This window comes from Hippopotamus amphibius, chromosome 1 (assembly GCF_030028045.1).
Source record: "Hippopotamus amphibius kiboko isolate mHipAmp2 chromosome 1, mHipAmp2.hap2, whole genome shotgun sequence".
Lineage (NCBI taxonomy): Eukaryota > Metazoa > Chordata > Mammalia > Artiodactyla > Hippopotamidae > Hippopotamus > Hippopotamus amphibius.
The window spans coordinates 128,939,081-128,964,174 of NC_080186.1; positions in this window are offsets into that span (position 1 = coordinate 128,939,081).

The following is a 25,094-nucleotide window of genomic DNA, read 5'->3' on the forward strand; positions in this document are numbered from 1 at the left end:
TTAAAATGGGAAGAATAGCAGCCGCCTCATCCCGTTGCCCTATGGGCAAGAAAACGTGGTCACTGGCAAAGTTTTGTACACAAATCATATTTTTATGATTTGTGACCCTCTGGGATGGGAGTGTTCCTGAGGTTGGACTGCCCATACCCTTGGGGGAAATTATCTGAGTTTGAGCCCCCGTGAAAGACTTCCTGGGTTCACGACAGGCGGCAGGCTGATGCCTGTGTTGAGGGGAACGTTGTGGGCTCCAGCTGAGGCAGCTTCTGTTTTTAGCTGGAACCGTTGCTGCTGAGTCCCCACCCCCACTACCCCATGTGGGAAAAAGGAACGTGGTGCAGAAATAGCCCGTCCCAGGGGCTGCCCATGAGAAGGGCTTATTTTGACTCAGGATGCTGTCGAAGCTGTGGCAGGCCTGTCAAAATACATCTGCCTCTTCCCGAGCGGCCCACGGATCCGCAGACTTGCGCCAGGACCGAAGCGCGGCTGCCAGACGTGCACATCTGGAACCGGGCCCCTGGGAGCTGAGGACAGGCACTACTTTGTTTCCAACAATAAACACCTCCCAAGCACTGGAGGGTAAAAAATAGATATCCTCTCCAGTGGCATGAAGGAACCCACCTGGGTCTTGAGGCTTATTCATCTCAGGGACCCGGGGGACTGGCACAGGGCCTGCCCAGGCCTGGGAAGTGATTGAGGGAGTGTCCACAGTCCTTCCTCGGTGGACCTCACAGAGGAAGCTGCAATGGGGGTTGTTGTACCCATTTCACAGCTGGGAAAGCTGAGGCCCAGGCCACGAAGTGACTTCCTGTGATGAAATCTCACTCCAGCCCTGTGTTTCCTCTTCTCCTAGCCCTCCTCTGCACCTTGAGCTGCTGTTGCCTCTGCCGGGGGTGCCCTTCTTCCTCTTGTGATTGTTCACGACCCAGGATGCAGGTCTCCTTCTCTGGGCAGAGTTGGTCCCTGCCTCATCGGGACTTTGTGCAGGCTTCCGGGTGGCCCTTATTGCCTGCCTGGTGACTTGGTAGAGCTGCTCATCTCAGAGAGGGCAGAGTCATCTCTGTGGCACTGGGCTGAGCCTGGCCTGCCCGGGATGGGCCTGATGAATGTTTAGTGAAGGAATGAATGGTGTTGGAGTGTTTCATCTGGGGCTCCACACTTAAACCACAGGGGGTCGACTGAGTACTCAGTTAGGGAAGAGAGGATATAGGACCTCCTTCCGGCTCCCTAACCTGAGGGTAGTTTCAGGGAGACAAGAAAACAGGCTCATGGCTTTAGAGTGGTACAGCCACCTACCCACAGCCTCTTCCCACGCAAGGTGCCTCCAACTGGACTCTCTCCTCTCCCATCAGAACTGTCATAGGTGGCAGCTCTGCCATCTCCCTGATTCCTCAAGCCCAGAACCCTGATCAGTGTGAATCTCCAGCTCCGGGTCCAGGCTACTGACCCGTGCCACCTCTTGCGTGCCTCCCTTCCTCTCCCCCTCCTTCCCTCCCTCCCTCCCTGGGGATGCCTCCGGCCTTAGCTCCCCCCTGCACCACAGCCCAGCCTCCTAATGTGTTTCCCCACCTCTGCCTGGCTCCCTCAGCCCCATCTTCATTCACGTCTCTCGCGTGAGGCTGACTCATAGCTCCTTTGTGAGCTCAGCTCTGACCACGCAGTGCTGACCCTGCTCCAAACAGTGGGCACCTCACTCCTTTCTCCACTGGCATTTTTCAAGTGGGTTGTGCAGGTGTTAACAGGGGTTCTGTGAGTCAGGGAGCCCTTGGTCGAGTGTGTGGGGATAGCTGGGCTAAATGAAGTCAAACAGAGTTCCCCCTGCAGGAATTTTCAGGGCCTTTGATGTCCTCTTTGGATTATGATTCTCAGGGAGGCAACATCGCGGGTGGCGTTTCTAGAGCTTATTTGATCATGGAACCTGTCGGGGTGTCCTGAGGCACGAGCTTTGGGAAATGCTGCTGTGTTGGCTGGAGCCTAAGTGCCTTGCCTTGGTGGGCAAGGTCCTTCACGGTGCGAACCAAGCCGACCTTTCCGACTGCTGCTTTGGCCCAGCCCACTGACATCCAGAAAGTTCCATCCAAAGAGAAACTCCAGGTGCTCCCTGTGCCTGCTGTGGCTTTCCTGCCTCTGTCTGCCACCCCCTCATCCACCTGCCAGCTCACTCTTCCCGTTCGTCCAGAGCTGCCTTTTCTTCCAGGCGCGGCCCAAATGTCAGCTCTCCCCAAGCCTTCCGAGCCATGCAGCCTGGGAGACCTCTTGCCCTCCTCTGGCCCCACAGCCCCAAATCTCGCTGCCCTTCGGTTGTTCTGAGTGTGATGCCATCGTAAGGAAATCTTGGATCCCCTCTAATTTACTTAAAAAAATTCGCAAGCTTGGGTCTTTTAATCTGCATCAGTTCAGGTCTCTCACTCATGACACGTATCCGATGTACCTCGCTGTGGTGGTTGTGGCCGCTGCACAGACAGCGCATCCTCCGAGGGCGACACACGTGTATGTGGGGCACTGGGATCCCCTGATTCACTCGGAAAATAGAAGATATGCAAAGTCACGCTTCTGATGGTCAGCATCTACAGGTTCATTCCCCCTAAAGGGATGATTTTATTAATATTCCGGGAGGGGCTAAAGTTTCCTGAGAGCCCACTGCAGTCGGCACATCACCTAATGACCAGAATGGTGCCAGAAGTGAGCTCCCAGGAGAAATGGAGCCGTGGATCGGTTGAGGGACCAGCAGGAGGGACACGGTGGGAAAGAGAGAACATGGAGATGTGAACCCAGCCCAGGGCAATGCCAAAACCCAGCTTCTCCTATAAGGTCACCAATCAAGACCAAAGTCACAGGACTCCTCCTCCAGGAGCCTTCCCGCATCTCGCGGACCAGGCTCCCCACACACAGCCAGAGCCTCTGCTCCTGTGTTATCTCCCCCATGGAGCTGGGAGCACCCCAAGGTCAAGTCTTATCTGTCTTTGCACCTCCAGCCTCTCACATGGGGTTTGGCTGCACGCATGAGGTTGTATGTATGAGGTGAGGGATAAATGTATCCAGGCCTAAGGAAGATTCTGGGCTTTTGTGGGAACAGTCCTAGGAAGAGACAGGCTGAGATCCAGTGCTCTGAAACTCACCATCATGCATTCCTATGGAATTGGCAAGTCCATCCCTCTCCTCTGGCTCAAAGGTGGCTGGCCTGCCCGATGACTAAGCACATCACTTTGAGCTGCAAACAGCCAATTGAAGGTGGCTAGTGACATCAGACAGGTCAGCCCTACGCGAACAAGCAAACTGACTAACTGTTATCGTCTGCTGGTACCTGCTGAAACATGGATGTGGTTGGCATTAAAACACACCAACACAGTCTTCCTGGTATGCTGAGGAATTCTGAGAAAATGCAAAATTAGATCATTGTGGGCCTCTGTTTAAAACCTTCCATTAGCTTGGAATAAAACCATCACACTTAGAATGAAATTCAAAGTAGTTTCTGGCTCTTCAAGGCCCCACGTGAGCTGGGCCCTCTTCCCTCTGCTCTCTTGCCCAACCATTCTCCCCTTGCTAGAGGCACCCCAGTCATGCAGACCGTTTGTCTTCCTTGGGCTGCCAAACTCGTTGCGGCCCCAGGACTTTTGCACTTGCCGTGCCTTCTGCCTAGGACACCTCTCCCCTGCATCCTTACCTGGCCGGCTCCTTCTTGGTATTCATATTTTTCTCAAACATTCCCTCCTCAAAGAGACCCTCCCTCTTTTACTCTATCTACGTGAAGACATCACTTCCTATCTCTGTTTAATCGTCTTCATGGCATTTGCCACTGTCTGAAATGATTTTATCTTTATTTGTTGAGATATATTTGTTTACATGTTTATTGCTTGTCTCTCCAGCTAGAAGAAAATCTTCACGAGGCAGGAAGCTCATCTGTTTTGTTTGCTGCCGTGTCTCGCCGCCTATGTCACCCACTGGTGGCACAAGGACAATCAGGAGACAGCGGGGTGGTTTAGAAGGTGGATTCTCGGGCTGACCGCCAGGGTTCAAATCCCAGCCCTGCCACTTACTGACAGACAACATCCCCACTTTACAGATGTGAACACTGAGGCATGAGGAGGTTAAGTAACCTGCTCAAGGGCACACAAAGCACTCAGGTGGCCCTAGGTAGAGGTCACAGGCCTCATTAGATGAGAGGCCTGGACAGGATGGGGGTAGAAGCTGGCCATCTGGGGAGTTTGAAGCCTGTACCCTTACTCTGCTGCCTGAGCCCTGCCTTGAGTCACCCCCTCCTTTACCCACCATCCGACTTGTCACCAGACCACCCCACGTGACCAGACCCTCTGCATCAGGCTGGACTGTTGTCCCAGCTTCCCAGCTGGACTTTGGTCCCTCTAATACCCCCACAGCCAGCCCCAGATCTGATCAGTGTCATCCCACTGCACAGAAGCTCTCAAGAGGTCCTCCCTAATTTCCAGATAAAATCCTACCTCCTCCACACAGTGGACAAAGGTCTCTGCTAATACGGTCCTTGCGGCTCTCTAGGGTATTACTACACCTCCCACCCGCCACTGCCTCTCCTTTAGTGACACTGTATTCCCTGCAATTTCCAGAAAACACTCCATTTGTTCTTGCGTCTGTCTGGGCACCTGACTCTCCTCATGCCTGGGACGCCTCTGTTTGTCACCTGGCGAACTCTTACATCCCAGGCTGGCTCAGCTCAGCACGACTTCATCCAGGCACACTTCCTGACCAATGGGTATATCAGCCCCGTCAGCAGCAATCTGTCCATCCTGTCCTGGGGCTCTGATTGTGCCTCAGCCTTCGTACATCCTGGGACACTCCTCCCTCTTCCCTGCGCGTCTCCGTACCTGGCCCCCTGTGCCCCCCGGCTCCCTGAGCAGGCGTGGTGGGCTCTGGGGAGGCTTCCTGAGTTCCCTGGTGGGATGACGCCCCCCTGCCTCCTGCAGCCGGCTGTGTGCCTCCACTAGACACTTACTGTCTTGTAGCTTCCCACCTCCACCAGCAGCCTCTGGGCTATTTGAGGGCAGGGATCTGTCTAAATGTCCCTTGGTCTCCCAGGACCTGGCACTTGGCAAGAACCGAAGACAGTTTGTTGAATGAATGAGCAGTGATCATCAGCCCTGTAAGGCAGCTGCCAGCTGGGGGCTGGGAGCAGTGCTGACAGCACCACTGGCCAGGAAGCTCACGGACAGTAAGAAGACCTCAGCCTCACAGGGCACCGCTGTCCACAGGGGTTGGGGGTCCCAGACAGGGCCACCCTTTTTCCTCCACGGTGGTTGCCGGTGTCCTTCTCTTTCCCCAGCTGACTAGTGGGATCTGGGGAAGCCGGGGTTAATTCCGTCGTGATTGGTACCAAGTAATGGGGCCTGTCTGGATCTGGGCAAGTTTTGTATCTGCTGGCTGGTGCCTCTCCTGGGGCGGAGGGCCTCGGGCTGAGCAAGGCTTCCCACTCTGTCTAATCCTGCCCTGGACCGAGGTGAGGACAGAGAATGCCAATCTGAGGCTCAGACAGGGTTCCAGAGACTGACCCATTTCCCTCCGGCCTCTGTGACTCTGCATGGGCGGGGGGGGGGCACTAGACTCGGTGTCCTGGAGACTGGTGTTCAAATCCCAGCTCCCCAGCTTCAGCTGCAGCTCTGGAACTGGATGGGCTCGGCCGAAGGTGATGGGCACGAAAGTGCTTTCTCATTGCCAAGGGGCTAATGCAGCTGGAAGAGGAGCCAGTTGGAGCTTCCCTGGAGCATGCGTTCAGCCCGGGGGCAACAGATGCAATCTGCGAGGGGGAAAGAGGAAGCCCCCAGCCCCAGCCCTGCTTCTCAAGCTGCCTCGGATGCCGGAGGGTTGGGGGGGGCCTCATTTATAAGCGTTTTCCAGGCACAAATCCTGCTCACACTCCTCCACACAGCTCTTCCAATCCAACCTGTGCTGTGTTGCCAGAAGAATCTTCCTAAAATACTCACATCATAGCACTCCCCTGCGCAGAATCTTCCTGCGGTGGCCCCGCGTTGCCTGGGATGAGCCCACCTCCTCCGCCGGCACCCAGAACCCCCTCCAGCCCCATGTCTCTCTGTTTCTGTACTCAGGGTCCCCTCTGGAATCTCCCTTTTGTGTCCTCAACATCACTACCTCCTTGATTCATCTCCGTGTCCCCCCAAGATAAGAAGTACCCCCCCATGTTACATACAAGGAAGCAGAGACTCAGAGAGGGGGACTGTCTTGCTTTGCCCTTTCTTTCTCTTTGGAGCTGGAAGATCCCTCAGAGATCATTAAATCCATGCTGTTTTCCTTTTGCAGATGAGGGAATTGAGCTTCAGAGGAGGGAATGACCTGCCCAAGGTCATGCAGCTAGAGGCGGGCGGAGAAGCCTGGAGCTTGGGTCTCCGGGCGCCTCACCCGGCCCTGTGGCCTGTTCATCCCACTGCAGGGCCGACCGATGCTCCCCTGAGCCCCTAGAAACCCACAGGTGTGGGGAATTGGCGTGTCATGCCTGTCCTGTGGAGGGGCGGGTTGAGATTCAGGGGGCACAGAGTGGCTGGCGCTGGGCCCTGCACCCATCCCTGGGGAGGACCGGCCTGACACGAGGCTGAGGTGTGCGTGGGGCGTGGTCTGCAGTGAGCAGCTGCAAGGCAAGCCTCAAGGTAAAGGGAGGAAGGTGCCCCAGGGGCCACGTGGCAGGAGGTTGGCTGTCCACTACTAAGGTCTGGTCTCAGTGATTTCAGGAGGGGGAGGGGTGGGGGATGGGCCGGGCCACTGTATCAGTCAGACTTCAGAGGATGCAGTCACACGTGACTCCCCTCTCCTGCGACTAGGACCACCCATCTTGAGTTCCCTCACCATCCTGGGGCCCCGAGAAGATCTCTGGCCTTAGAAGGTCAAAGGCCTGGGTGCAAGTCATGCCTCTGTCGCCTGACAACCGTGTGACCTTGGACATATGTCTATCCGTTCATCCCACAAATACCCCCTAGGCTCTTATTCTGCGCCAGGCAGTGTGTCAGGCCCTACCAAGGAGAGCCCTGCCTTGAGGAGGCTCTCCGTCCAGCAGGGGCAACAGACCACGCCTAAACAAACGAAAGACAAACTAAGTTCAGACCGTGATAAATGCTCTGGAGAAAATTACAAGGGGTTGTGGGGAGGGGCCATGGCAGGGGTTATTCTAGAGAGAGCAGCCCTCCTCGAGGAGGTGACATTTGCACAATGGGATAATCTGCCAAGGGGAGGAAAAGGCAGATGCCAAGCCCCTGGGGAAGGAATGAGGTTGGTGCTTCGGAGCAACGGACAGAGAGGGCCCATGTGGCTGGAGCTGGGGGTGCAGGGGGAGAGGCGGGGAAATGAGCAGTGAGAGGCCAGCAAGGCCACTGAAAGCCACGTGGGTCCCAGACAGGACTGTGGATTTTAGTGTGAGAGCAGTGGATCCCTGTAGGGTTATAAGTAGGCGAGGGACAAGTTTGATTGCCTTTTAAGCAGATCTCCCTGGCTGCTGTGTGGAGCACAGATTAGGGCAGGGGCTTGAAAGTGAGGAGGTGGGTTAGAAGGCTGTTGCAGCTTCCTGGGAGAGATGGACAGTGAAGGCGCTGAGAAGTGTTTGGGCTCTTAACATCTTAGAGCTTAAACTTTCTGGTCCAGAAAGGGGATCTGCTATTGCCTCTCGCACAGGGTGGTTGAGAAGTTAAAAGGAGAAAATATTCAGGTGAGTGAGCTGTTGGTCGTGGAATGTGCAGTCACAGCCTGTCCTGGGCGCCTGGAAGGCCTCTGGGAATCACAGTCAGGTCTGCCTGGGGTTTCCCTCTCTAAGAACTAGTCATTTTAGGGGATGTTCTAGGCAAAGGGGCGTCTGGAAGCCCACCGAGCCTTGTCTCTGCATCTATGCCAGTCTTTTCCATCCCTTCCGGGGGCTCCCGCATTGAAACAATGTTTTCCTCAAGTATAATCCAGCCCCCAAGCAGAGACATCTTCCCAGCACCTGCAATTGACAAACACCCCATTTGGTTCTCAATGTCCTACATACTCTGCTGCCTTCCGTCCTCTGCAAGTGCACTTTTCTACCCCCTCCTCCTTTATATTCATTCACTTTATTTCAGCCTCATGGGGTATCATTCTATTTATAAGTTCATTCCTGCCTCAGGGCCTTTGCATTTGCTGTTCTCTCTGTTTGGGCTGTTCTTCTTCTTTACCTTCACATGGCTGGTGGCCTCTCATTCAGATGGCAAGACAATGTCAGGCCACCCCCTCAGAGGCCTTCTCTGATTTTTCCTACCCAACAAGCTACCCTCCTAGTCACAGGTGATAATTTCTCTATTTTATTTTTTCCAGCACTTATTGTCAAGGGGCCATCACCTGAGTGCTTGTGGACAGTCTCCCACTAGACAGAAGCCCCTCGAGGCAGGCCCTTGTGTGGCCCTGTTGGCCTCCATAACCCCAGCGCCTGGTATTTAGTAGCAGCTCAATAAAGGTTTGTTGAATGAATAAATGACCAATTCTGTGAGACAGACACTCATTTTCCTGATGAAGAAAACAGAAGTTTCTTGCCTTTCTGAGCACCCCCATTTCTTTCTTTTCTTTTTGAGCAGCTAATATTTTCTTTCATGTTAAAGAAAATGCAGAATAAGAAATGGTTTTTTTATATGACCCAGAATTATCTGAATACCCATATAGTCTGGCTTTTTAAAAAACTTATGGGAATTTTTTGTGCGGTTGTTATTAATTTACGATTCTCTTTTTTAAAAATTGAAGTGTATTTACAATGTTGTGTGAGTTTCTGGTGTACAGAAAAGTGATCAAATTACGCATATATATATACATACTCTTTGTCATACTCTTTTCCATCACGGTTTATTACAGGATATGGAATATAGTCCCCTGTGCTGGGACCTTGTTATTTATCTCGGGCAGATTTCTACAGGTTCTCCGCCTTCCCACCAAAATTCAAAACTGTGACGCAACCACTGGCGATGCTCCTGCTTGCCCCACCCCCGACCTCCCGCTGGCCGCTCATAACTGCCAGGGCTTTCAGTCTGCAAAACTCTCCCGAGACAGCACTGCATGTAAACCCATACCTCCTGTTAACAAGGCTCATTAACCTTGTCCTACAGACAAGGAAACCGAGGTCAAGAGGGATGCGGAATGTGCCACGCCAGGCAAGACCTCAGAGGCGGATGCCGTGAAACAGACCTCTTGTGTGAGGAGCGGTGGATGGACATCTCAGGAGTGGGGGGCGGGGTGGGGCCTCCCCGGAGCTCTGTGGTCCCCGCAGACCCTCTCATTGCTGGTTTGCCCAGTGGCCCCCTTTAATTGCGAAGGGTCTTTGCTGGGTCCCGCAGAGCCAGCCACCCCGTGTCTTGGTCGCTTGATCTCTCGTTAACCCCTTGCTGGTGAGGAGTGACCACCTTCTTTCCTTGAAAGACTTCTTCAGTCCTTCAGGTGATGGATTTAGGTGGGGAAACCTGAGTGCCTTCATTGCAAAAATGTGAGCAGATAGGAGGTGGTATGTGTGCTGTGGTGAGGGTGTGTGTGTACTTGCACGGGTGTGCCTGGGTGTGTGTTTGTGTGGATGTACACGACTCTATATAAGTGCGTGTGTGAGATGTTACACAGTAAGCACGCACGTGTGTGTGTGTGTGAGAGAGACACAGAGGGCGGGAGAGAGAGAGAGAGAGAACACAGTGTGTGCTCCTGGGGACCACTGGCTGATACTCTAAGGCCTCATCGGAAGCTGAAGAAGTTCAGGCTGTCGTAGCGATAGGTCTGAGCTTGGCGAGTCCTCCCGAGGCTCCCGAGGAAGGCAGAGATGGAGAGGGAGACCTGGAGGAGGGTGTGAGCCAGGGCTGGCTTGTCATTGTCTGACCAGCTGCCCCTGCCCGGCTGACTCAGAGACTGCCTGCCAGACAGTGATGCTGTCTGCCCAGCCCACTGACCTCCCCGGTCGCTGGCTGGCTGGCTGACCCTGCTGGGCTGGGCGCCTCGCCTCTCCCAGAAGCCCATTCTCCAGGAAGCCCGCCTCAGCCCTAGCTCAGCCTATGGGCTATTTGCTGTTTGGAGCTCTGACTTCTGATTTCCTGGATGCAGTAAAGGGGTCTTTAGACCTTCAGATGCACCATTCCTCCGGGGCCTCTGGCCCTCATCTCTGGGGCCTCTGGTCTTACTTTCTTCAGTTTCCTCCTCTGTGAAATGGTTGTCACAAGTCAGATGTGCAGTGAGAGAGTCTAAGGAAGGCAGAGCTGGCAGATGCCCAGGCTCAGAAAGGCTGCCTCAATCCCCAGAGGGCCAGAGCGACGCTGGGGCCACTGCAGAGCCGTCTGGCGATTGCAGGTGGGCAAGCAGGGCCATTGAGGCCAAGGGCTAGGCGGGGCCAGAGGAGCAGGGCTGGGGAGCAGGGGAGCACCAACCCCACGGCCATCCTTCCACACGCACTGAGCGTTTGAAGAGATGTCAGTTTGGGAGGATGCCGTGTGACTTCCTGTGAACTTGGGGAGGAAGTCAGGTCATGGGGGTCCCTTTGTGACAGCTGCTGAGAGAGGGGGGAAGAGTTTAGGGTTTGGAGTCTGTCTTGGCCCAGATCTCTGTGACCTTAAGAAGGTCACACCCCTTCTCTGGGTTTCCTTTTTTCTGTAAGATGAGATAATAATAGCTTCTTGGCTGTCTTGGTGGGAGCACTTGTTCACTGAACAGGAATATGTATGTGGAATGCTCAGCACATACAAGTGCTCCCCAAGCAGCAACACTGGGGGTAGTGGAGGAAATGATTACGAGGGGCCCTAGGAGGCCAGCTGCTCGATTGTAATGTGGCCCCAAGGCAGCCCCAGCGTCGCCCCCTCTGGGCAGCCTTCCTCCTCCCAGCTCCCAGAGTGCCCCACGTCTCCTCCTTCCCAGCACTTCCTGTTAGACAATGAGGACCACTTTGGACCTCTGTCTTCTCCATCATCCTCTGGCTCCTGGAAAAGGGGACTAGGGGAGGAAGGCCTGTGGCTGATGGAATGGTGTCAGTCTGTCTGTCTGCGGCATTAAGCAGTGAGCACTGGAAGGGCAAGGGCAAGAGCAAGGTAATCAAATTTATTCAGCTCCTACTAGCTGTTCTGCATACTTCATCTCATTGCTCACTAAGACCTTGCAAGGTAGGGATCATACCCCCATTTTGCTGATGAGAAAACTGAGGCTTAGCGAGAAGGGACACTAGTCTGAGGTCACTCACAGCTGGGCAGGAGGGGACCTGGATTCCCACTCAGTCTGTGCTTCTAGTTACTGCGCCATTCTGGTCTAAGGCCAAGAAGGGGAACCCTTGCCTGCCCACCCTCTGTCCCTGAGGTGCCATGAGCCACCTCTGCAGTAGAGGTGCCCATGTGTCCCTGCTGAGCTGGGACCTCAACCCTCTGGTGTTGCAGGGGGTGGGGGTGGGGTGGGGAGGAAGAGGCTCCGGGGCCCTGGAGTCTAGGATCGGATGTCTGGGTTTTGCCCGCAAGAGGAGCAGGCACACAGCGGTCCCATGCCCTGGATGTCTCTACCTGTAGGTTGGGGCTGTGTATTCCTCGTGTGTATCTCCTGTGTGTATGCGCTGTCTCCTTGCATGTATGTGACTGCTCCCTGGGTGGGCCTCCGTGTCACTGCATTTGTACCCACAGAAGCCTGGGGGTAAGCCTGTGTGCACCTGCTGGGGGTTTGCACAAAGCCTGTACCTGTGCGGCCACGGGTTCTGACTGTGCAGCTGAGTGTTTGCATCCAGGTACAAGTTTGCAGCTTTGGGGTTATGTCTGGCCACACTGGGGGGCTGGAGTATAGGGTGAGAAGCTGTCAGAGGGATGGGGACTCCCCACAGCCACTGTCTGAGTCTCATCTTCCCACTCAAGCTCTCTGCTTCTTGAATCATTCCCGTGATAGAATGCAATACTTGCCTCATCTCTTCCTTCAAACAACCTCTCTAGTTAGAGAGCTCTCAGTTCGAATCCCAGCTCCACCATCTGCTGTGCGGGAGGCTGGTGAGTTACCTACTTCCCAGGCACCAGTTTCCTCTGTCAAACTGTAGTTACGACCGGAGATGACACCCTTGTCCCCAGTGCAGAGGAGATTCTTTGAGCTCAATGTGCTATGGAAAGAAGTCTTGTCACATCACGTGTAATCCCTCCTGCTTCCCTACATATGTGGAAGCAGGGGATATTTCCGAGACATCATTGCAAGACAATCTCCTTGCTTCCTGGCCACGCTCATCCTTTTCTCTGGCACCAACTAATGAAGAAGAGATGAGACCCTTTCAAAGCTGCTGTGTCTCAGAATAGCTGCACCCCTTGGCTTTGGGACAAAGTAGCTTGTGGGGGCTTTCTCAACTTAGCCTTGCCATGAATTGTGCGGATTTTTCATCCTCCGTGGAAGGCTAGACATTAAGCTCTTAAACTAAAGAGAGGCATCTCCTATTTTAAAATGAACGGGACATGCAGAATTTTTTAAAATTTATTTATTTATTCATTTATTTATTTATTATTTTATTGGCTGTGTTGGGTCTTTTTTTTTTTTCTGTGTGCGGGCTTTCTTTTTAGTTGCAGTGAGTGGGGGCTACTCTTTGTTGTGGTGCATGGGCTCCTCATTGCCATGACTTCTCTTGTTGTGGAGCACGGGCTCTATGCATGTGGGCTTCAGTAGTTGCAGCACATGGGCTCAATAGTTGTGGCTCACCGGCTCTAAAGCGCAGGCTCAATGGTTGTGGCATATGGGCTGAGTTGCTCCGCGGCATGTGGGATCTTCCTGCAGCAGGGCTTGAACCTATGTCCCCTGCAATGGCAGGCAGATTCTCAACCACTGCACCACCTAGGAAGCCCATATGCAGAATTTTTGAAGTTACAGCCTTGATAAATGAAGGTGTGAGTTTTGTGGCTCTTATGACCTTCTCAGGCAGGGTCCACCTGGTGGTGAAGTTGGACATTGCAACCCAGCTCTATAAATATGTTTTTTTGTGTGTCTTCCCTGAGCTGAGCATTGCATAGGGTTTGTCTCCATGTGGTCTCACTTTTCTGGTCAGATGGCAAGCCCATTTTATAGGCGAAGCATCCAGGCTGCTAGGGTCCGAATAAAGTTGTATTCCTTACCTCAACACCTAGTCTCTGATTCATTGGCCTGTCGTTTGGCGAGCGATGGAGTGTGAATTTAAGTCCTGGTCTCCTGACTCCAAGTCATCTCCATGAAGATGGCTATTTTTCAGTCTCTTTTAAGGAAATGGAATCCTTTTTTCAGATAAATTTGAAAATAGAGGAGAAGTTTAGAATGAAGCTGTGCTGGCTGGGGTGGTGGTGGGCCTGGAGACCTCTGCCTGGGTCCCCTCTCATCCCCGAGGTAGCCCCCAAGACCTCTTGTGGAATATTGGGGTTTCAAAGAACACAGCTGGAAAATGACATGGCCCCAGCCTCTGACTCTGCAAGAAAGGCCCAGCTCTGGAAGCCCTGTGGAAGTGCAAATGTGATTGATAGAAGAGGGGAGATGTGGAAAATGCTAGGAACAGCTGACTCCTACCTGGGGATGTTAGGGTGGAGAGCTGCTGTTGCCCTGGATTTGCCAGGATATGTTAGGGTGTCCCCAACCCCAACGAAATTCCCCAGCCTCTGACACTGTCCCCTGTGGCCACTCCCTCCAGTTTGGGAACATATTGCTTACTTCTAGAAGAACATTGCGAGAAAAATAGGAGTCACTCTGAAACAGAAGGGAAGAGGGCAGGGCCCAACCTTTAAAAAGAATGGCATCGCTGTTGAAGATATGACATAAACTGGTTAGAACGAACTAGGTCCAAGATGGCAGAAGATTCGACTTCCAGTAGACCTTGAGCCTCATTAGATGCTCATTATAATACATTAGCATACACTAAATGACACACCCACCAGCACCACGACAGTTCCAAGGTCAGCCACAAAAGGCCAAAAAGTTGGTGGAGGCCCAATTCCTGGAAATCTCCACCCCTTCTCCAAAACAATTGGAACAATCACCCCCCTTATTAGCCTATGAAATTATCCAGCCCTCAAAAACTAACCACCCCTTATTTCAGGGCCACTCTTGCCTTTTGAGACAGACTGCGTTCTGCCTACAGAAAGTGCATGTCTCTAAACAAACCCACTTCTTACCTATCACTTTGCCTCTCACTGAATTCCTTCCGCGCTGAGACATAGAGAAAGAACCTGAGCTTCAGTAAGTCCTGACACCAGATGAGCGATTTTAACTAAAAGACAGTGGGTTCAAGTCCCAGCCTGTGGTTCCAATCCCAATCAGAGTTTTGGCTGGGCTCAAATCCCATCTGAGTTGTGCCGTTTCAGCTTTATCACCCGGGAGAATTTTGAGGTGTGTCACGGTTTAAAAAATACATTTACAGATTGTTTCCTAACAAGTTCACGATCACCAGCTATAATTATCTTGCTTGAGCTGTCTCCCCGACCAGACTGTGGGCCACTAGGAACCTCATCTGCCACGTTCACTGTGGACTCCCAGGGCCCAGCCTGTGGCCAGCAGGAGGTGGGCACTCAGTAAACATTGGTGAGTGACTGACTGAAACAAAAGGGAACATTATTCCCATTTTACAGATAAAGAAACCAAGACTCAGAGAGGTTAGGGGCTGCCCAGAATTAAGCAGCTGGCAGACAGCCAAGCCTATTTGGATCCAGCTTCGGCTTTATTGTTAGCTGTGGAGTAACAATGAATTGGATAAATTTGTTCACCCACCCCCGTCCTGCTGAGCAGAGATGGAGGTTGACTAGACTCTTGCCCAGTAAGCCCCGAATCCACCCCCCAGCCTGCTGGTCCAGGTCCCATCAGCCTGTCTGCCGAATGGGGACATCAAGACAGAATCTCTCTGGGGCCTGGGGAGGATTAATCAACAATTAGTGTGCAAAACATTTTCCAGACAAATGTTAAGTATTATTAGTATTTAAATTTAGTTTCATCTTCCCCTGCATCCCGACAAAAGGGAACAGATGGCCCTGACTCCAGGTGGAGAGGGGGAGGGAGGGGCTGCTCTGCTCCAAGCGGGAAGTTTTCACTGCTCTGCCTTCCAATTAGCCCCTGCCTGATGTGGGAGCCCAGGGCCATGCGCTGCAGGTTGCCGGGAGTTCTTTCTTGTAAAAGCCGAGTGAAGGTCATGGGAAACCAGGGCTTGGGGTCTGAATTCCCCTTCCTAGCTGCCTGAGCTTGGCTGGATCAATGCTCCTCTCCAAGCCTCAGAACAATGATATCCACTTTGCAGGTTTGGAGTGGGGAGTGAATGAGACCCACCGTGAGAAAACGCTGGCCCTGGTACCTGGGCCGTGTAGGCACGTAGCAAACCATGGTCCCCTTCTCGACTCCTTTAGGATCCCAAGCTTGGGTCTGGTTTCCTCTGGAGAGGTTTTCTGAGAATTGAAAAACCCTGGTACATGATATCTTGGAGATACAAGCTATGACTCCACCCCTTTTGGGTTCTCCTCCAGCCTGGACCATATTCCTTATCTGCAAAATGGGCATAATGCTGGCACCTGCTCTGCTGCCTTGAGATGATGGCTTTGTAAACTCTAAAGGGCAGTGCCGATGGGAATGATTGCTACTGTTTGCTTCCTGTTTTCTGCCCCCAGGTCTCTGTCTTTCAGGCTGTGGAGGACAGTAGTAGAAGGTAGGAGGCTTGGACAAAATTCACATGTAACTCACCCTGGCTGAACCCTACTTCTGGGCTCCATCTTTCCACCTGCCCTATTCAATTAGGAGACCAGAACCCAGAACACAAGCGTTCACAATGGGCTCTGCTTTCCAAGTTGCAGGGGAATGACCTGAGCAGGAAAACCGGTGCAGCAAAGAAGGCCTGTGCCATCCAAGTTTTCCTCGGGGCTAGAAAATATGCCTGAACTATCTGGGGAGCAGAGGGACCAACAGGGCAGCCTCGTGATATGCAGTGAGAATGGGCTTTGGAGACACCAGGGCTCACATCTAGAATCTGCCCCTTCTAATCTCTGGCACCCTGGGTACGGGGTTTACCTCTCTAAGCCCCCATTTCCTGATCTGTAAAATGGGAATGATAACACCCTCCTAGAAGGGCCACAACAAGGATCAAATTAAATGAGAAAAAATATGGAACCCAAAGGTGGAATGCCTCCTGGGATGACCCTGAGCTTTCTCAAAGCAGAATAGAAAGGGAAAGCACTTCTGATTTGGTACGACTCTTTACCTACCATTACCTTTACCTCCCTATCTTCTGTGCCCCTTCTGAGAACAGCCCCTTGCTATATCGTCTGGGGAGCTGTAACAAGGAAGAGCTAAATTGGGACTCCATGTTCGATCTGTTTCTTTGACTTTAACCTTTGCGTTTTGTTGCTTTTGTTATTATAATCATACATGATGGCCTGCCTCAGGGAACCCTGCTCCTCTGCTTGAATGTTAAACTAAAGTGCCTCTGTTCAGCTCACAAGGAGACAATCTGACCCTGCCTACCTGGGAATGGCTGCAGAGAAGAAGAAATTCACACATCCCCTCACCGAGGCTGGTCATTTCAGGAGATGTTTTGTAAGACCCATAGCCCTTTTTACTTTACTTCCTCACCACCTCTCCCTCTCTGATTCTACAAAAGAAACTGGCATCCAGACTTTGATAAGGTGGTTTTTCGGAGACCCTAGTCTGCCATCTTCTCGGTCTGTCGACTTTCCTAATAAAGCCATATTCCTTGCCTCAACACCTTGTCTCCAATTCATTGGCCTGTCATGGGGCTAGCTTGGATGTGGTAACAGAACTACCATAGCCCTGCCGTCCGCCCACGTCCAGCCCATCAGATCACTGCATTCCTCTAGCTTAGGGAGGCCATGTGACCTGAACCAAGCCAATCTGAATGAAATCTAGGACTTTTGTGGGCACTATGGGGAAAGAGATCCTGCCTTTCCAGCTGACTTGGAGCTGATGGACAAACACTTGGTATTCATGGCAATATCCTGCAACCTGCATTCTTGTTTTGGGCTGCAACAGGCTCCAACAATTGTTATAGGAGCGAAACTTATGTGTCATGGTTTTGTGTTTTTAATTTAAAAAAAAATCAACAAATTGTTTGCAATCTGCTTAAAAGACATCAACATAATATAGTTAACTTCGATCTTATCTCACAGCGGATACACTCTGGTTAATTTTCAACTTTTTCTTCCACTTTGCAGTGTCCCAAATTGACCCCTGGGTCCTGCCTCCTGGCCTTTGCCTGTGTTGTTGCCTCTACCTGGAGCTCTCTTCCCTGATCCTGCCCTAGTTTATTCCACTGGGATCTCACTTCTGTAAAACAATTTTTGACTCCCCAGGCTGAGCTAGCTGACTGTCCTGGCTACCCTCAGTGCCTGTGCCTCTCCTAACCCAAGCACAAATGGTATTATATTGAACTTGTCTATGTCTATCTCTGTCCCAGATGGTGAAGTCCTTGAGGGCAGACCCCACATCTACTCAGTTCATTGTTAGATTCGAGTTCTGAGCACAGAGGCTGGCATGTGGGCCCTTGATAAATACATGTTGAATGAATTAACATTTATCGCTATTCATGACCACAGTCACAGCAATAATAACACCTACATGTGCATACTACTACAAATCAGTACTCTGACTTCAAACCTACTGGGCCCACATTGGCTTCTTGGAGGGGGGATGTTCAATCCCACTTTCTTTGAGCCCAAGGGCACACAAGCCCCGTACTGCCTAGGGCCCTACTGCCGACTTAGCTGGCATTTCCAAAAGTGAAATAGGAATGAAGGGGGCAGGGCACAACCTTTAAAAGAATGACATCACTATAGGACATGAGAGAAAGTGGTTAGAACTAACTAGATCCAAGATGGTGGAAGATTTGACTTCCAGTGGGCCTTGAACCTCATTATATGCTCATTGTAATACATTAGCATAAGCTAAGTGACACACCCACCAGTGCCATGACAGTTCTGAGGCTGACCATCAAAGGCAAAAATGTGGGTGGTGGGCCAATTCCAGGAAATCTCTGCCCCATCCGCAAAATAGCTGGAATACTTCTCCCCCTCATTAGTCTATAAAATTACCCACCCCATAAGAACTGACAACCCCATACCCTGGTGACACTCTCGCCTTCTGAGATGGCCCACACTCTGTCTGTGGAGTGTGTTTCTCTCCAAATAAATCCACTTCTTACCTATCGCTTTGTCTCTCACTGAATTCTTTCTGTGATGAGACATCAAGAACCTGAGCTCCAATAAGTTCTAAGACCAGGTGTGTGATCTCAATTAAAAGACCATGGGTTCAAGTCCCAATCTGAGTTGCACAGTTTCAAAAGGAACATAGATGAAAGCTTAGGGGACCCAGTAAAGAGACGGCTACAAATGAAAGAACAGCATAAACAGCAATTTCCAAAGCCCATGTTCCTGGTCATGCAGGCAGTCAGCTGAGCCTGGCAGAAAGAACCCAGACTCTAGAGTCCCACAGACTTGGCTTGACTTTGCACACTGTGTACAACCTCAAATAAGTCAGTTCATCTCTCCGAACCTCAACTTTCTTTTCCAGAATTGGGGCCTTCAGGACCTAAGTTTCTGTGTTGTTGCAGGAACTCATGCCTGGTGTAGCAAGGCCCTTGATGAGCTTCCTTCCACTTCCCCATGGTCTTCTTATCCCTCACTGCATGGAGCACAGGACCAGGCACATAGAAAAGAAGGAGCTGTGGTTGCTTGACTGTTAAGTACTCCCATCTCCTGCTCTTAGAGATTGGGACTGTGCTCAATTCCCATCTATATCTCCTGTACCACTTTCAGGGCCAGGTACCTTTTTGGTGCCCACGACACGTTTGCTGAAGGAATAAGTTCCAGATTGTGGAGACAGCAGGAGCACAGACAAGAGACATGGAGAGCAGACTAAGCAGAGGGTTAGAGTAGACCAGGTAGAAGCTGGATCTTGCTAGAATAAGGTATCAGGAACTAGATAAGATATCTTTGTGTAAGCTGTGCCCCAAGCTTGGAATGCCCTTTCTTATCAATGTCTCACATACTTGCAGACATACCACATTGCCTCTCTTAAATCCAAACTCAAATGTCACCTCTTCACTAGCTTTGCTCCATCCTCTGTGCAGAATCCCTCAGGAATATATTCTTGCCTCAAGTAGGCACTTTTAAGCTCAGGTCATAGTTTTTGGTTTACCTGCCTGACCTCCTGCAGACTCCTTGTGGGCAGGCACCATCCAGCCTCTCTTGGAATCTCTGTGGGCCCAGGGTTCAGTAGCCAGTTGGCTCTTTCCCCACAGCAAAAGTGTGTTACACTAGTGAATGTTCTACTCAGTGCCCAGGGCAGGTGTCCTTGTGCCTGGACACCTCTTACTTCTCAGCAGCCAGTTCAAAGCCCCGTGAGGATGATGGACTCAGTTGGCCCTTACTTGCATGGAGGCAGGGAGGGAGCTGCTGTTGACCTTGGAAATGAAGCTTGTGTAGAGTGACTGGGTAGATGGGCTTTGACAGCCAAGAAGGGAGCCGGGTTCCAGTCCTCTCTGCTGCTGCCTGACCTCAGCCAAGTCCCTTTTCTTCTCTGAGCTTTGATTTCTCCTTCTATGACCTGAGGAGTGGGGAAGAAGGGAATGAGCTCTAGAGATAGCTTATGTTCCTCCAGGACCTAAAGTTACATACATTTACCTCCTGGGCTTCCTGGAGACTGACAGACACACATAAACACTCATGTGTATACCCACCTACACACAGAAACAAACATAGCCTACCCAGAGACACACACAGACACACACAGACACACAGACACACACACACACTGACATAAACATCCTGATATTCAGAAGCACAGAGACACCCATGTGCCTAAATATCACACTTGCACAGGACATGGAGACACGTGGGCTGCCGTGGACACACACCACCCCCAGATACACAAGACTCGACTTTACAATACTCAACACACACAAAGCCTTGTTGACACCTATGAGTGTGTGGACACAAGCACACTCACATTCCCTTTGGGGAATCAAAGGCCCCTTCAAGCTGGTAGGGTGGGGATGATTTAAATTTGACACACATCACTTCCCCTGGCAAGTGACATGTTCCCCTGGCTCTCTGCCAGGCCTGTGCCAGGTGGAGGAGCTGCTGGACTCTGGGCTGATCAGTGAGCAGGATAAGTGTCGCCCCTGGTCAACAGGGGTGATGATTGGTCTGGGGACACATCTCCCAGGTTACTGCCTAAGGATGTTGCTTTTAAAAATAGCTCCCTGCTGTTTCCAGGGAAGCTCTTGGGAATAAGGACTCCAGAGATTGGTTTTACTTGTTCCTCACCAGCCTGTGGCGCTGCGTGCAAGGGTACCACCAAGAGACCTCAAGCATGTTGCCCAGTCTCCCTGGTCACGCCCTGTGGCAAAGAGGCAGAGGCTGAAGATGTCTGGATGGCTGGGGGTGGAGTGTGCTTCACCGCTAAACTTTCCCCTCCTGGAGGAAGGCCACTGGCTCAGTAACCCTGGGTGGGGCACCATGTACCTCCTGGGGGTGGTGTGATATAATGGTTTATACCCAGGTTCTGCCACTCCTTGGCTTTGGGACCTGGGGCAAATCACTTCATGTCTCTGAGCATCAGTGTTTTCAACTGAAAAATGGGACAAATCACCTCTTTCTCCCATGAGTTGTGAAAAGTAAGCCACAGAATATAGGTCCAGTCCTCTCTCCCCTGCTTGGCTGCTTCCCTCCCCACCTTGCTCTCCCCTGAGGCCCTGGGCTGTCTCTGTGAGTTCCGGGCAGTCACCATCAGCGTGTTAAGGGTCTGGGCCTCATCCTCAGCTTTGTGCCTTCCTGACTGTGTGCCCTTGCAAATAAGATGCAGCCTCTCATTTCTTCATCTGTACAGGGGGACCTCTATTGTCCACGTCTCAGGGTCATCTCATGGTGGACAGGCTGTGGAAAATACTGTCAGCCTGTACAATGTCCAGAAGACACCAACCCCACCCAGCTGGAGACCTGGGAGTGTGGAGACTTCGGACAGTGGAATCCTAGATGTTAGTGTTGGAGGGACTAAGTCAGCCCAGAGAGGGCAAGTAGCCTCTCCAAAAGGCCCAGCAGAATTCAGAGGGCAGATGTTGCTCCAGGCCCACCTAATCCTCACCATCCTTTGGGAAACACTGACAGTGGGATTTGAGGTTCTGGTCTGTCTCTCACCAGCTATCCTGGCAAGGGGGCACTTTCCTAGGAGGGGCTGAGGCTTCTTCTGGAAGGCGAGCTTATGAGCATCCTTGGGGAGGGAGCATGGTGCTGGGATCGGGGCCTCGTCCGGTGCCCTCTTCACTGCTTATTTGCTGGCTGGCCTCTGATAATTGGCAGCTTCTCTGAGCTTCAAATCCCCAACAAATTGGGGATAGTAGTGCCTCCCTTGCAGGGCTGTTGTAAAAATCAAATGGGAGAAGACCTAAGACCCTCATGAAATGGTAGAATGAATGTTCTACCTCCATGATGTTGGTTTCTGCATCAGCTTCTGTTGCCCTTTGTGACCTGGTGGGGGTGAGGCCAATTCCCAAGATTGTCTGTGGGTTGAGGGCTAGTCCTGGGGCAGAGAGATGATGCAGTGCTAGAGGCCAAGTCAGGTACATGGGGAATGCATCCTGTCCCAGTGGCTGGCTTCCTCCCCCAGACCTGCCTGTCCCCATGGCTATGAATCACAGCATCTCTAGGAACAGAAGTTGCCTCACACTTGTAGGTTTGCTGGCCTGTTTTTCTCAGGCACTAGGCGCCTTGGAATGTACATGAGACAGAAATTGCCTGAGTGTGCAGAGGCAGGTGTGAATGCCTGAGGCAAGACATTTAGAAGAAGAAGAAGATATGGTGTTATCTAGGTCACTGTGGCTCAGAGAGGGATAGGGCCTTACCCAAGGCCACACAGCAAGACAATGACTGAGATAGAACTCAACCCATGGTTCAGGACTTTTCCAGTTGGAAGAGATTGAGATCATTTGGTCCAACTTCCCATCCAAAAGTCCCTGCTTACATGCCTCCAGGGATGAGGAGCTCACTACCTTATTGGCAGCTTATTCATTTTGTGATAGCTCTGGTCCTTAGATATTTCTCTTCCACATTGAACTAAACATTTTTTTTCAATCGCTTGAAACTTTGCCCTCAGATTCAACAGGTATTGCTTTCACAGGTAGATACTTGACAATAGAAATCTCATGCCACCAGTATTATGTTGTCTGGACTCCAGGTTTGCCCCTGATCTAATAGGACAGACCTTTACCCTCTTAGTCCATGAAGGGACCACTACACCTTCTCAGGGGTCATATTCAGATTTCCAAAGAATAAATCATGAAAACACCAGAGGCTGCCTCAGTGAGGCTGTTCAATGAATGCAATAACAATTAGATTTTTTTTTATTAGTGAAGACAAAATTGACTCAGAAGTAAAAGGGGAATTTTAAAAGCCTTTTTAATTTGTGATTTTCATATGAGGCAGTTAATCTAAAAGTGAATAAAAGCATCCAAGTGCCAGAAAAAAATATGCAGTGGAATGTAATTTTTGGAGGGTAAATCTGAATCTACTAAATTATCAGAAAATTACACCTAAAATAGATTGTGAACTCCTTGGGGAAGAGTCTGCATCTTTCCATCACTCATGGCAGCCAAAGCTATCCAGGACACACCGGAGGCCACTGACTACATGAATGGTTTCAGTTGATTGTTATTTTGAATGTGCAAAAGATCAAGTGCGCCTCCCTGCTCATTCATCTCCTAGAACTTAGAGGTGTGTTGAGCATCTGTATTGTGGTACAAGACCATAATATGGATGCCAAACTCTGGAAGGGATGGTGACCCTTCTGCATAGCTCCAGGCTGCTATGGAAAGGAGATCAAGAGGAGAGCTGGTAGTTTTCTATTGTAAGCATCCATTTCCCTTTCTTTCAGTGAAGCACCTCCATTTCCTTTGGGGGAACTTCTCCTCCCCCCATCTCTTTGCATGTGGTTTAGGTGGGCTGAGCCCCCAGCCTGAGGCTCCAGTAGAGGGCACATGGCCAGGGTTTGGCCAATCAGTGCAGCCCATTCCTCTGGGCTACAGTGATTGGTTCAAGGATGGGCATGTGACCCATGAGAGGCCAAAGAGACTGAGCTCTTGGGCTTTTGTTGGAGTTGTTGGGAAGTCTTCTGTGGTGGATCTAAGTCAGGAGCTGCAGGGGCCAGAAGCTACCTGAGCATGGAGTGAACACAAAGGGACACAGAGCCAGGATGTGGAGAGAAACTGAGATCTGCTCTCATCATTTGAGTTGCCTGACTCAGTTGTGGTGGAAACCAATCGTCTCTTGAATTTCTCATCACATATGCCAATAAATTGCCCTTCTTGCTAAAGTCACTTTTTTATATTAATAAATTTTACTTTTTAGAGCACTTTTCGGTTCACAACAAAATTGAGCAGAAAGTCTAGAGTTCCCACGACTCCCTGCCCCCACACATGCACAACCTCCCTCCCTCTCAGCATCCCCCACACAGTGGTACATTTGTGACAATACATGACACTATAGTGACACATCATTGTCACCCAACGTCCACAGTATACTTTAGGGTGTGGTACATTCTATGGGCTTTGACAAATGTATAATGACATGTATCCACTACTGTAATATCAAACAGTAAATACACTGTCCTATAAGTGCTCCATTCTTTGCCTATTCATACTTCTCTCCCCCTAACCCCTGGAAACCACTAGTCTTTTTACTATCTCCATAGTTTTGCTTTTTCCAGAATGTCATATGGTAGGAATCATATAGTAGCTAAAGGCACTTTGAATTGAGTTTCTTTCACTTGCAACTGGAAGTGTGTTAACCAGTAGGAGAATACAACAGGTAAACTTCCTTTTCAGTTTTGGAAGATGGCTGATAGGAAGCCATCCTTCTCCAAGCTTCCCTGGGCACCTAAGTTGGCCTGGGCAATGATTGGCCAAGCAGAGTAGAAGGGCAGGCAGGGTCAAAAAGCAGGGTGCCTTCTTGAGAGATTCCTTCCTGTCTCTCATCCCCACATCCAACTGGCTGTCAAATTCAATCCATTCACCCACCACAAAACCTCTCCAGCCTAGTTCAAGGCCCCCCTGATTTTTGCATGAACTGTCGCATGTTTTGCTAGGTCTCCCTCCAGTTTTGTCCTCGTGGATCTTTTCTCTACAAGCAGAGGGATCTTTCTTAAATGCTTGTCTGACCATGGACACTCTTGTGCCATGGAAAGCCATGGCCAAAGCCTGGAGTCCATTACCATTACCACAGGCGATGGCATTCAAGACCTTTCACTATCTGACCCAACCTAGCCTTTTCTTTTGTCCATCCTCTTCCATTTGTACAACCTAGGATCCTCCTTAAAATGCTCTCACATGGTCCTGTCTTTCCCTCTGTCCCACTGTCTGAAATTGCCTTTTATATCCGGTTCAGCATAAAGCTCAATCTTTTGAGGAAGCTTCCCCAGGCTTCTCTCCCCATTCAAGTCAGCCCCACCCACTCCTGGGCTCCCACACCCTGCCCATCCTTCTATCACAATCCCTAAACTGCCTGGTGGTCCTAGCTTGTCTCTGTGTCCATCTCTCCCTCCAGGCTGGGAGCTCCTTCAGGGCAGAGCCAGGTCCCATTCATCCCTGAGTCTTCAATACCCAGCTCACACCTGGCACAGGGAAGGATCCCACAAACCTCTGACACATTGCATAATGCCTGAGGATTCTAAGTGTTATATCCTACTTACCGTATTTATTGAACTTAACCATTTAAAACCATCTTGGGGTTGGAGGGGCCAGGGGGTCTATTTACTCGATGTCCACCTTGTCCAGGAGAACAACTGTGGCAGGTCTAGGAGGTTGCCCTCTTTAGCTGCTGGCAGCTGAGATTTCCACTTCATCTTCACGACGCTGCCTTGGGGAAATAATGGGGTTTCCAGGAGGGTGGGGGAATTTTCAAGACATCTCAACTCGTTGCCAACAAAACCAGACATGGAAGCAGATGGCGATGACCAGGAGAGCATTCACACTGGAGGGAGAGAGCCTAGTCCTACCCTTGACTCTTGTCTTAAAATTATTGGACCAGAGGAGGACAGTCCATTTAATTGATAACAAAGGGAGAACGGGGCAATGCTTTCCTAATCTCCAGCCCAGGAGACCCCCAAACACATAAGTAATCAGCTCTCTCACCCTGGCTTCTGCCAGC